The sequence below is a fragment of the Canis aureus genome, chromosome 10 (assembly GCF_053574225.1).
Source record: "Canis aureus isolate CA01 chromosome 10, VMU_Caureus_v.1.0, whole genome shotgun sequence".
Lineage (NCBI taxonomy): Eukaryota > Metazoa > Chordata > Mammalia > Carnivora > Canidae > Canis > Canis aureus.
In genome coordinates, this window is record NC_135620.1 from 37,811,656 (window position 1) to 37,825,169 (window position 13,514).

General features: G+C 42.6%; 1 pseudogene; it reads right to left on the bottom strand.

Moving 5' to 3' along the window:
- Positions 1 to 4,093: 4,093 nt before the first annotated feature.
- On the bottom strand, positions 4,094 to 4,663 carry LOC144321654 (ferritin light chain pseudogene; annotated as a pseudogene).
- Positions 4,664 to 13,514: the final 8,851 nt, after the last annotated feature.

The following is a 13,514-nucleotide window of genomic DNA, read 5'->3' on the forward strand; positions in this document are numbered from 1 at the left end:
GCCACTTCGTCTGTGCTCCCCTAATTTCTCAGCACTGGCACGTTGCAATGTTTACATTTTTTGTTCCGAAATAATTTTAGACTTCTAGAAAAGTTACAAAAAAGAGCCTAAAGAATACCTGACTTCTCAATCTTTTTCTCTTTGCTCCCCAAGAGCCTTTCAGATATATTTTTCTCCCTAATTGCTTTCTGCTGTGAAATTCTAATGCTACAGATACTGTATACCTGTTTACGGACTCTTTTTTACGGACTCTGAACTTTACATGGAAAAAGTGAGATTTTTTGCCTTCAAGAACAATTTTTATTCTTTGAGTGCAATATTGCTTTGTGGAGAATGCATGCTATATAGCCTTTAGCCAGATTCCCCAAATGCTAATTTCCCATATTTCCTTTGTTTTTTCCTCTAAATATGTGTGTATCACGCACGTATATGCATTTGTTTAGACACGTACACATGCATGTAGGTATATGCATGTATATATAATTTTTTTCTGAGCTGTTTCAGAGTAAGTTGTGGGCACGATGCCTCTTTATCCCCGAATATATTAGAAAGCATTTCTTAAAAGCAAAGACTTTCTCTTTGCAATTTAACAAAGTTTTTAAACTCTGTTACAACTCAGTAATAAGAAAAGAACCTAGTTAAAAAGGGGCAAAAAATTCAACCGACACTTCACAAAAACTTCATAAAAACTCTTCCATCTTTCCCACATGGCTGTAACTTTTTCAGGATCAGGAACCTGTGTCTTAGCCATCTTTGGAGATTGAGTACCAGAATGGGGCCCTGGCATGTTGAAAGACCAATTATAAAATAATACATTTCATTAGGAAATAGTATATGCCATGCATTTCTATATAGTGTATATATACTAAAGATTATGTTACAATAGTTTCCTTCAATATAAAATACAGTATGCTATACAAAATAACACAAAAATACATTTTTATTTACAAATAAATGGAAATCTTAGGGTCCTCAGTATTGATTATAATCACAAAGTATTCTATAGTTTTGGCAGCTGGATGAAATCGGACTGAAAATTTAGACCTTGGAATTTGCTACAAACCCAGTAAATAAAACAAGAAACTGCTCACCTGGTGTCAGTTTCATAGACCAAGAAAGATAATTCTGAGTTGGTGGAAGTTGGTGTTCACCATTCCAGCCTCAACATTTATGCTGCTCTTTGGGAGGCAGTATAATTCAGTAACTCAAACACTTCCTTGCCTTCTTGCATTTACTTTCAAATATTTATTGGCAAAATGGAGTTTGACAAGCATATATTGGAGGCTCCTGAATTCTATTTTTAATTTTCTTTGTGCTAGGAAAAAGTTACCTAACCCATATTTGCCTTGATTTCCTTGATTGCAAAAATGGCTGTTAACACATTGCAACCTGTGTTGCTTCTTAAGTCACTGGTAATATGGAACTGAAAGAAAGTATTCACAATACATGCATCTGACAAATGTATTTGTTTCCAGAAAACAGAGAGAGCTGTTACAACTCAATAATAAGAAAAGAACCTAGTTAAAAAGGGGTAAAAAATTCAACCAACACTTCACAAGTTTTAAAAATAGCTAATGAGCCCATTAAACGATGCTCAGTATCATTAGGTGTCAGAGACTGAAAATTTAAAGCACAGTGAAAGACTACTATACACCTGTTAGAAGAGCTAAAATTAAAAACAGTGACAATACCAAGTGTTGGTGAGGATACACAGCAACTGGAACTCTCATCTGTTTCTGATGAGACTGTAAGATGGGACGACCGCTCTGAAAAATAGTTTGTTGGTTTCTTATAAAGTTAAAAATACATGACCGTATGCCCCAGAAACTGCACTCCTAGGTGTTTACCCATGAGATATGAAAACATTTGTCCATGCAAATACTTCACAAGAATGTTTATAGCAGTTTTACTCGTGCGAACCCAAAACTGGAAGCAACCTAGATGTTTATTAATGGATAAAGGAATTGGAGCATGTTCGTACAATGGAATACTGCTCATTAGTAAAAAAAGGAACACTGATGATATTACTTATACATGGAACAGAACAGAAGAGTCTCAGAAACATTGCACTGAGTAAAAAAAAAAAAAAAAATCCAGACACAGAGTTCATACTGCTTGGTTCTACTTATATAAAACTCTAGAACCTATAAATCTAATCAATAATGACAGAATCAGTTGCTGCTGGGGCCAGGTTCTGGGAAAGGGACATAAGATTGGTGCAAAGGGGCACAAGGAAGCATTCTGGTTTGGTGGAAATGATCCTTATCTCGACTGAGCTATGTTTTTTCAGGTGTATAAGTTATCAAAAATCATTAAACTGTATGCTAAAGTGGGTACATTTTATTGTGTGTTAATTACATCTCAGTGAAGTTGATTTTTTTTAAGATTTTATTTATATATTCATGAGAGACACGTAGAGGCAGAGACATTGGCAGAGGAAGCAGGCTCCCAGGGGGCTCCTAAGGATCACGACCTGAGCCAAAAGCAGACACTCAACCACTGAGCCACCCAGGTGCCCCAGTGAAGTTGATTTTTAAGAAGTATATACTCATATGACATTGAAGGCAGACTTTTACCCTCAAACTCTAGAACCTTCCATTGTGACTCTTCCATCAGGGCTTGGCACAGGCACCAGAGACCATCCTGAATGGTCAGTGACCCTTCAAGCACCATTGGATTCATTAGTCCAAAGACCTAGTGGCAGAATTGATTGTGTTGTGGCCTTGAATCAGTTTCTCCTGCTTGGAACTCACTTGAAGATAAAACCTCATGTACTACTCGGCAACAGGATCAGAGAGATACATCCCTACCTGGTATACGTTGTCTTAAAAATCCAAAGGGGGCCAAGCCAGACTTGTTCTTTGCAGTGAGTTATGCATGATCCAATCAGTTTTCTTTCACTTCAGAAGAAATATGCTGATATACAGACATATAAACTTCTAGAAATGTCTGTAAGATTCCTTCCTGCTTAGCCCAGCTGAGCACTAATAGAAGAGGCCTCCAAGATAATAGGTGAATTTTCATGGTGACTGTAATAATTTTAAATATATCTAAACATTCTTTGACAAGTCTCTTTTTTTTAAAGATTTTATTTATTCATGAGAGACATAGAAAGAAAGGCAGAGACATAGGCAGAGGGAGAAGCAAGCTCCCCATGGACACTCAACCACTGGGCCACCCAGACATCCCAACAAGTCTCTTCTCAAAAGGTGGAGCCTAATTCTTCTCCCTCTTGAGTGTAGGCCTGAATGAACAATTACTTAAAAAAAAAAAATGTGGTAGAAGTGATGGTCTGTGACTTCCAAGCTTGGGTCATAAGAAGCATTGTGGCTTCCTCCTTGCTCTTGCATTTGGACTGCTCACTCTAGAGAACCCAGACACCATGTTGTGAGGACATTCAAACAGCTCATAGAGAAGCTCTTACAAAGGAGAACTGAAGTCTCCTACTAATAACCAGCACTGTGTAAGTGAACTGTCTTGGATGTGAATCCTTCAGGGCTAATAAAGGCTTCAGATAACTACAACCCCAGCCAAAATCTTAACTACACTCATCACAAGAAACCCTTGAGCAAAGCTCTTCCAAATTTCTGACCCACACAAGTTATATGAAACGATACATGTTAATTGTTGATTTAAGCCACTTAACGTTTTGGGCTAATTTGTTGTTGTTTGTTTGTTGGAGTTTTTTGCTGCAAAAAGCTTTATTGTTTCCATTTGGTCTACGGCTTAGGAGATAGCTCCAGCGTGGTTAGAAAGCTTCCTAGAGCACCTGGGTGGCTCAGCAGTTTAACATCTGCTTTTGGCTCAGTGCGTGATCCTGGAGTCACAGGATCGAGTCCCACATCGGGCTCCCTGCATGGAGCCTGCTTCTCCCTCTGCCTGTGTCTCTGTGTGTGTGTGTGTGTGTGTGTGTGTGTGATGGATAAATAAATAAAATCTTAAAAAAAAAAAAAAAAAAGCTTCCTAGGGTTGCAGGGCAAGGCTCAGGTACAAACCCTGGCACCAGGAGGATGATGGAGGGGCCCCTCAAAGGCTGCTGGGATTCAGAGGCTCCTGGGCATACTTGAAGGTGAGCTCTTCAAAGAGATATTACCTAGCCCAGTCTGGGGGCTACCAGCCTGCAGAGCTGAGTCAGGTGGTCTCCACCTTCTTGATGAGTTTTACCTCCTTATATAGGAAGTGGTTCTCCGTGAAGTCACAGAGATGTCGGTCTCCATGGGCAGAAGTCAGGACATGCAGATCTGAAAGGACCAGGTTCGGGTTCTTCTCTAGAACCAGGGGAGCTTCCATGGCACCCAGGGTTTTACCCCACTCATCTTGGGATGGCGTCTGAACATCCGGGAAGAGGATGTGGCCACTGCACTGGTTTTGCATCTTCATGATACACTTAGTGCCCATGTGCTTCTCCTCAGCCAACTAGCAGAAGAGGTGGCTCTCGTCCTCCAGAGCCACATTGTCAGGGTCAAAATAGAGGCCCAGAGAGAGGTAGGTGTATGAGGCCACCAGATGCATGTTGACCAGGCAGCTGATAGTGGCCTCCACTTCGGTGGAATCATTTTGATGATCTGGGAGCTCATGGTTGATCTGTAATGAGCTGAGCTCAAAATAGGGTGATGACTGGTTCTGGAGGCAGAGGGAAGCTGAGAACATGGCTCCAAAGGTTGCAACTGGAATAAAAGTTGGAGGGTGGTTGGAGGCTGATAAAAGGGGTGTCCTGGGGTCTGTTCTGTCTAAACACTGTCGAAGCAAGAGACAGATGGATGGACTGCCAGGTGCTCTTGGTTTGGGGCTAATTTGTTACAGGGCAACAGATAACTAATACAGTGACTTGGCAACAACTTCTTTTGCTGTCCATGCTATTACTCATGCTGGTTGTGGGAATTACAAGCCAGATGAGAGGGAATAATTTATGATAGGTCAGTGGGGAAGATATTTTGGGAAATACGACCTCTCTTCATACCATACCTCCTCATAAGCTGTGACACCCCCACTGTGTAATCTGGCTGTTGATACCACTAGATTTGTAAGGACATTTAGATTTAAAAAGAACATACCACTAGATTTGTAAGGACATTTAGATTTAAAAAGAACAAGTTAGGACTTACAAAAATTATCTCACAAACATTTCTTTGTATTTTCTTCCAAACAGCCCTATGGAGCAAGCAGGGCAGATATTATTTACTCCAATTTAAACTTGAGAAAACGCAGGCCCAGAGTTTCCAATTTCAAGTGACCAGTGTGTGACAAAGTCAGGATTTGAATAGAAGCTTCCCCGATTCCACATCTGAGTTACTACCCTGCTCCCTTAAATAAATGCCGTTCCTGCGATGTGGGTCAGTTAAATTCACTTCAACATATTTAATGGCAAGAGATAATATTTACAAAGTGCTTGGTGCAAGGTGAAGTAGTCACTAAGTGGTAGCTAGTCCTATCATTGTATTTATGGTGTGCCAAGTGCTGGGAATAGAGAGGTGAATGAGGCCAGGCTCCTTTTCCTTAAAGAGCTTGAGCTGGGAGGATAAGCAGATCTTGCTGAAGGATGTGCTTCCAGGATTGCCTTGAAAAGCTAAAAAGAGGGGGACGCCTGCGTGGTTCAGTGACTGAGCGTCTGCCTTCGGCTCAGGTGTGATCCCCGGGCCCTTGAATCAAGTCCCGTATTGGGCTCTCCAGAGGGAGCCTGCTTCTCCCTCTGCCTATGTCTCTGCCTCTCTGTGTCTCTCATGAGTAAATAAATAAAATCTTTTTTTTTTTTTTTTTTTTTTTTAAGAAAAGCCAAAAAGAAAAGAAAATAGGATGTATAGGCCAGGCAAACTAAAGCCGGGGGTGGAATGTTCAGGGCCCTTTAGGGATCAATGTTAAGCCCCCTGTCAAATGTAGGATGGAGAAAAAACAAAAAGTAGGATGGAGCCCTCCCACCAGTTGACATACCCCAAAGCAGGTACAGGAAGAACAGGTTGCCTGAGGGTGAAGAACACAGTGATCATTAGGAACACCCTACTCTTCAATTTCTGCAATAATCATTACCTTGTTTTCTTGGATCTAATGTGACTTACTGAGATTAAGTATCAGCCGGGACATTTTAGGAGAAAACCACTGTGGAACGAATTTCCTACCTCTGTGGGGGGATCTCCAGAAACAACCTCATTGAAATCACTTCCCGGAATTCACGGGGCACCGGAACAGGACTGGAGAGGGTGTGCCCGAAGGCAGCCCGTGGGACAGGTGGAGTGAACTTGCTCATGTGGCTCACGGGGAGAAGAAGAGGCCCCGGGCGTTACGGGATGGCTTCTGTCACACGGAACGCAACCCGAGGTCCTTGGTGCCACCAAAGGCTTTCCTGAGGGAAGAGGAGAGCCCTTCTGAGTGGCCTGTTGGGGTCCAGTGCAAGAACCGAGGATGGCCTGGGTTTTGTTTTTTTTGTTTTTTTGTTTTTTTTTAATTTCTCCTGTTTTTTTTTAATGTATTTATGTATTTATTTATTTTTTTTGAAATGATCACCAAATTCCCATCATTCTTTGTATGCAACACCCATTAAACCTAAGCGATTCTCCAAGACAAAGAAAACACCGCGTCTGGGGACACGTGCCAATAAGAAGTACATGACCTTCTCTTGCTGGGGCACTGGTATTTTTAAAGCAACAAATGCATGATATTGAATATCCCGGCAAGGCTCCCTTCTGAGCAGATCCAACAATTGTCCCGGAGAAGAAACAAACTGGGAAATGCCCCCAAACCATTATGGGGCGCCCACAAAAACAGATCATCAAATTCCTCTCCGTAATCAGGAAGGCGGGGGGTGTGGGGGTGGGCTGTGCTTGCGTGTGTGTGTGTGTGTGTGTGTGTGTGTGTGTGTGTGTGTGGAGGCTGCTTGTCCCGGAGCTGGAGGCCCACTGTTGTCCTCTTGTCAGCGCCACGGAGGACATCGGGCCTTCTGCTCCCTCTGGAAAAATATAGACACAGGCCATCTTCTCTCCAAGGACATTTTTCACCCAGAGGTCTTTGCCTCAAGGCGAAAACATGGGCTCTGTTGGCCCCTGCACGGGCTTCTGAAGGCCGAAGCCCCGGTGTGGCTGTGTGTCCAAGGCCGGGCTGCTGTGGCAGTGCGAGCTCCTCTGAGGCGGCCAGGGGCGCCCGAGGCCCGGGCAGCTGGGGCCGCGCGGGGTCCCCCCGTGCCTGGCATCTCTGCTGAGGGCCAGAGCGCCAGGGCAGCCTTTCTGAGCATTTGTTTTCCAGCAGCCAGTGGAGGCAGAGGTGGAGAGGGAAATGTGATCTTGGGTGGATTGTACTATTTTGCTGTCTCTATCCTATTTGGGTGGTGACTGTAGCCAGAAGGAAAAACAGGCCAATATGCAAGATGGATAAAAACCCTGATGACTACCCCGGCAAGTGTGCATTGGCTGGACTGGTTCTAGTCCCAGTGATTCATTACTAGTGGGCTTCAAGGTCTGACCTAGGGTTTGAGAGGGGGCTGATGTGAAGGTGGAGGGGGGCGGCTTGTTGCGGGGGCTCTCTGTCCCGGGGAGAAGCTGGGCTGCAGCAGGCAGCCTCTGAGCCTGGCCCAGAGCACAGCTGGCTGGGGGCCGGGGGCTTCCTCTGCGACTGCCTGCTGTACACCTGCCATGGGCTTCTCCTCTCTCAGGGCTGGGCTGCAGGCAACATGTCCCCTTCCTGCCTCCCTCCCTGCGAGTCTCCGAGGCTGAGCAAGGGCTGAGAGTGTGCAGAGAGGGTGGGAGGGTCAGTGCTCCATCTTCTCCACTCCCCAGCAAGGGTCTCCCCAGTGAGGAGAGTGAAAAACACTGTCTTGCATGAATAATACACCTTCTTCACTCTTTTGAAGAGTTCAGAGCACCTAGCAGACAGAATGTTCTTCACCCTCAACAACTCCCTGAGGCTAAATCAGGTTTTGATTTCCCCTTGCCTTTTTTTTTTTTTTTAATAGTTGAGGCAACAACAGCCCACAGCAATTGGTCTCTGGGAGTGAGCTGTGTGTGTGTGCCCCCCCCCCCCCCCCCCCCCCCCCGCATGAAGCAGGCAGGGAAGAGCTGATTGGGTGCGTCCTTTAAGGAGGCAGGAAATCTCTCAGCTAATCCTATGCTCAATCTATATAGGCACTTAAAAGAAATCACACGTTAAAAAAAGTCCTGATATAAATATAATACCTTGTTCCAGAAGCTGGCCAAATAATAATTGGCTTTTGTCTGTTTTAACTATCAAGAGGGTTCTCTTTTAGGAGGAGATGCTAATAGGTCATAAGGAAATTTCATCACAACTACACCTAAGGCCCAGCAAGGCCAAGAAAAGAGATCTGTGTGGTTTTCTGTGTGGTAGACTCACCACTGGGTGGTGGTAACTGGTCTCTCTGATCTGCTTTGGACTGATTGTGCAGATTCTTGCTGACCTACTGTGCTGCCTCTAGTCTTTCTTTGACCATACTCTAGCAAGAATGGTCTTTGACAAATCCAAAATGTGATCGTGCCATCCTTGCCCTTAAAACATCCCGCAGCTTCCCATAATCTTCAAAATGAAGTTCTAACCCCTGTGCACAGCATGAAAGACCTCAGTCTTCCCACCAGAAGATCAAAACTGCCTGCTGGTTTTCAGACTCCATATTCATTAGTTTAGACATCAGGCTGGCATTTATTGAAGGGTTAGTATGTTCCAGCCAGTTCACTAGGTACTGGTCATCTTGCACTATGACAGTGCTTAGAACGTGATCTGGTCAAGACTCAGATTCTGCTTCTAGTCTTGGAACTTACTCTCTCACTGCCTATAATCCCTCCTCTTCTGCCAGCTAGTTTTACTGTCCTATGAGTTTTCTTCTTCGTTCTTCTACTCATCATTCCAGCCTAATACCACTCTTTAAAAAATGTATGTATGTATGCATGTATGTATTTTTTTATTTATTTGAAAGAGAGCGAGAGAGCAAGCATGAGCAGGGGAAGCGGCAGAGGGAGAGAATCTTCAAGCAGACTTCCTGCTGGGTGTGGAGTCAAATTTGGGGCTCAATCTCATGACCCTGAGATCATGACCCTAGCAGAAACTAAGAGTTGGATGCTTAAGCCACTAGATCACCCAGGCGCCCTGTACTCTTGAGTGTTCTGAGAGCTCATGGTCCTGTAACTGGTTATTATGTTACTGTTTCCCCATGTTGTGAATGAGATTTTTAAGGAGGGGGACTTTGTCTTATGGATAATGTCTAGCACAGGCTCCAGCTCCTCACAGGTGATTGTATAGGTCACAGATCCACAAGTCCTTGACTTTGGCCAATGCAATGTGAGCAAAAGTCTGCTGTGGGTCTTCTGGGAGAGAAACTTCTAAACACAGCTATTCTCTATTTTCTCCTTAGTGTCATCTCTGGAAGAGATGCCTAGAACTGCTGCAACCATCTTACTGTCCAGGTGGAAATAGCTTTAGAAGGAAGAAAGAAAAAGAGAGAGAGAGAGAGAGAAAGAAAGAGAGAGAGAGAGAGAGAGAGAGAGAGAGAGAAAGAAAGAAAGAAAAGAGAAGAAAAGAAAAGAAAGAAAAGAGAAGAGAAAGAAGTCAGTAACAAGGACAGTAGGGCAGAGAGTGGGACATAACATCTGTCTGGGATCATTTTACCTCAGGACCTAAAGTTATGTGCATGGCAAATTTCTTATGGTTTAAGCCATTCTTATTCAAGGTCTTCCCTTCCTTTCTCTTTTCCTTGTTCCTTTCCTTCCTTCCTTCCTTCCTTCCTTCCTTCCTTCCTTCCTTCCTTCCTTCCTTCCTTCTTTCTTTCTTTCTTTCTTTTTCTTTCTTTCTTTCTTTCTTTCTTCTTTCTTTCTTTCTTCTTTTTTTCTTTCTTTCTTTCTTTCTTTCTTTCTTTCTTTCTTTCTTTTTCTTCTTTCTTTCTTTCTTTCTTTCTTTATCTTTTTTTTTCTTTCTTTCTTTCTTCTTTCTTTCTTTTTCTTTCTTTTCTTTCTTCTTTCTTTCTCTTTTTCCTTTCTTGTTCTTGTTCTTCTCCTTCTCTCCCTCACCCTCCTTCTTCTTCTTCATTGCAAAAACCTTCCTAAGTGATATGGAACTCATCTGTCTGGTTGGACTGAGTGTGTAGAGTCCAGACATACTGATATTGCTGTATTTACTTATATATGTCTTGTATGCCTTGCTAAACTATTGGCTCTTTGAGGGGAAGAAATCCATTTTATCCAGAATTGTCCTATTAGCCTCTTCTCCCAAGTGTCTACCTAATGCCTGCTATGTACTAAGGAATTCCACGAATGTGTGTAGAATTGAATCGAACTGAAGCCTTCAGCTACCTTTCATCTTTTTCTTAACCCTCAATTTATCACTTCTCTTTGTACTTCATGATTTAGTATTTTATTCTATGCTGTTTCTCACATGATTTCCCACTGAAAGTCTCGCACTCTCCAAGAGAATGCTAAGGTCCTGGAGAATAGCATCTGAGTTTCATCTCCTATTTCTTTGGTGTCCCATAGGGTTCTCAGCATCTGCAGGGCTCATAAGAGGCATCTAAAAATTCCCTGATGCAATAATCCCCTGAAACTTTACACAGCATGAACTCTACTTAAGTTTATAGCTGTACCCTCTTACACGTTTGTCCCAGTTCCTTGATGGTGGAAGTTCCCACCTTCTTCTTTACCACCCTCTACTCTAACAAGGCACAGAGCTGGCATCAATAAAAGCTTATGGCTAATAGACGAGAATATTTAAGTATTGTCTTCCCATAGAATACAAACACATAAAGTTATTTTGATGAACTCATGCCCCTCAAGAACTAGAGCGGTAGAAGTGGAAGTAACATATAAAAATACCATTGGGGGTGGGAGGACTGGTGATGATACATGCTAATATCCTCGTCCGGCTGTTGAGACCACTTTGCTACTATCTGTGGGCAGTTTTAAAGCCTGGTTTTCTTTTTCAATCTGCCAGACACTTCTATTTCTAGTTTTGAAGCTCTGCTTCTGGTATGTCCCTTCAGGGCTCCAAAGAATCCTGCAGTCACAGCTACTGTCTGCTGAAAGGGCAGTTGGCACCTTATTTCCTGTCCTTAAGAAAGTCCTTTGACAAGACAATCCAGCTGCCTGTGTTTCACATCTTGCCACAATGACTGATATTCAAGAATATAACTCAGCAGTTTAAATTATTTACACTGGCTCCCAACAAACAAACAAGCATGGAGAGGTGAATCCAGAAGCCTATATATTCCTATCCCTTCACTGACACTTTAAACAGTTTCTTTTATCTTGGTGATAGATTTTGGCCCTGGTTATAATACAGTATCTCCCAGAGACATTTTAAAACCTTAAAACCATGAGAAAACAGGAACTGAGTAAGAGTCAACAAATTCGTCCTCATTTATTCCCCCTTATTTTAGATCTCTGAGCGGTCTAGCTTCTCTCTCCAAATCTGACGAACGAGTTTTCCCTTTGAAGAACGGTTATGCATTCTCTGCCTTGTTTAGTTTCAACCTGTGTGTGTGAAGGTGGTGGTGGTGAGTTATGTGTGTGTTTATGTGTCAGGAACATCCACAGTATATACGGGGAAATGCCAGGAAGCAGGGCTCTTAAATTTAATCTTCTGTGTCAGTGCTTTATACCCAATGAAAATATCCCAATTTAAGACACCTTTTGACATGTGAGGCAATGTGCTACAGGCCCTAGGGGATAAAAGATGTGTAAGACATATCCAGACCTTCCAGGTATATACTATGGGCTATAGCAATTCAAAAGAGAACCTTTTTTCCCCCAAATGGGAAAGTTTTGTATTATAAAAGTAATTCGCTGCCACAAAAATTAATATAAATTAGGAATGTATTTAGTAAAAAAGAGTAAAGTTTTCTTTTCTTTTTTTTTTTTTTTTAAGAGTAAAGTTTTCTATTTCTCCATTTCTAATCCCAGAGATAGGCACTATTGAGAATTTTATTGTAGACTTACAGAATTTTTATGCATATAGAAACACTTTTATGTACTAGGATCATATTATACATATTGTGCTCTCACCTATATCAGGACATGTAGCTATATCTTATCCTTGTTCTACTTCACACTGGCTGTATGATATTTCATCGTATGTGTACACCCTAATGTCTTTTCCTAAACAACAGTTGGATCCAATCTTCAGAGGTTTTTCACTCCATTAGAAGCCGTGTTGTAGTGAACATCTTTGTTTGGGTATTTTTCTGCACATGTTGAAGCACCTTCTTTTTGGGAAGATCAGGGAAGATTTCAGAGAAAAGGTGGAATTTTAGTGGAGCCTGAGGGAGGGAACAGCATGAGCAAGGGTAGGAAGTACAAAGTATATTCAATTCCTAAATAGACCTCTTTGGGTAAAATGTAGAATGTGTGGTTCGGTCTTGGGCAATTGACTCACCAGAAAAATGTTCAGATAAATGGGGAGTTTGCAAGGGAACACAAGTTCTCTTTTAGATGTTTTGAGTTTTCAGTGGTGCCATGATACCTGAGAAAATCCCACATACATCTGGGAATGCAGGGTGTTGGGTGGACAAGAACGTGTAGGGAGAAGAGAGTGGAAGGCACTGGGCTTTCCAGGAAACACTGGAAAAACTAAGACGCATGGAAGAGACGGCGTGATTCGACAGGGCTTGCTAATTGAGTGGATGTGAAGGAAGTCAGTGAAGGGTACAGGCCTGGTTTCCTCATCCAGGAAATGGGGACCACAGTTCTCGTACCTCAAGGTATTTATAAGCATGAAGCAAAATACAGGCGACCTTTCCATAAGTAACAGTTATTACTAAATTATTTCATTTGGTGATGAATCTTCTCTGTAGTCCCCCAAATAACAGTCATCCCAACAGAGCTGTCAGGGTTGCTAGTTTATGGAATGAAGAGTGTGGATTACAGTGACCTTTTCAGAGAGCAACTGTGAAGTCACCAAAGGAGGTTGGCTGTGTTTTCTCAGTGATTCAGTGGAAACTTAAGAGTTACCTCCAAAGATGTGAATCTGGTCTAAATACTCTGGGGCACTGTCACATCTGTGGTTACTGAGTTCGATTTTCCCTTTTATCTACTTCAATCCCCCTCACCAGATTGCAGAGACTTGTTTTTGCTTTTAGAGCAGAAAGGAAGGATGGGAAGACACACTCCAAATATTTAGTTAGTTTCAAAAGTATGTGTTATTCCAAGCACCTTCAAGTACTAGGTTTCTTGAAATAAGAAACTATCATCTTGCTTTGCCGTGTTCCCTTTGGCAGGAACAATAACCATCCACTTCATGTGCATAACACTCAGCTCTTTGCAGGGAAAGAAAAACAGCCTGATTGCTGGAAGAGCTAAATTCCAGGCTCAGCTGTCTCTGTGTAGCTGGGACGACTTCTCTGGGCTGCATGTGCCTTACCCGTAAAATGAGAGGCTTGAACATGGCATCTTTACGTTCCTTACTTGTAGGATATCACAGCCTGTGTTCACAAACCCCTTGTGAGGTTGGTGGCACTGGATGATGAAGTCTGTTTCTCAGATTTAGGAATGGGAACCCAAGGGGTGAGTGACTTGACTAAACTGAGTACGATTCCC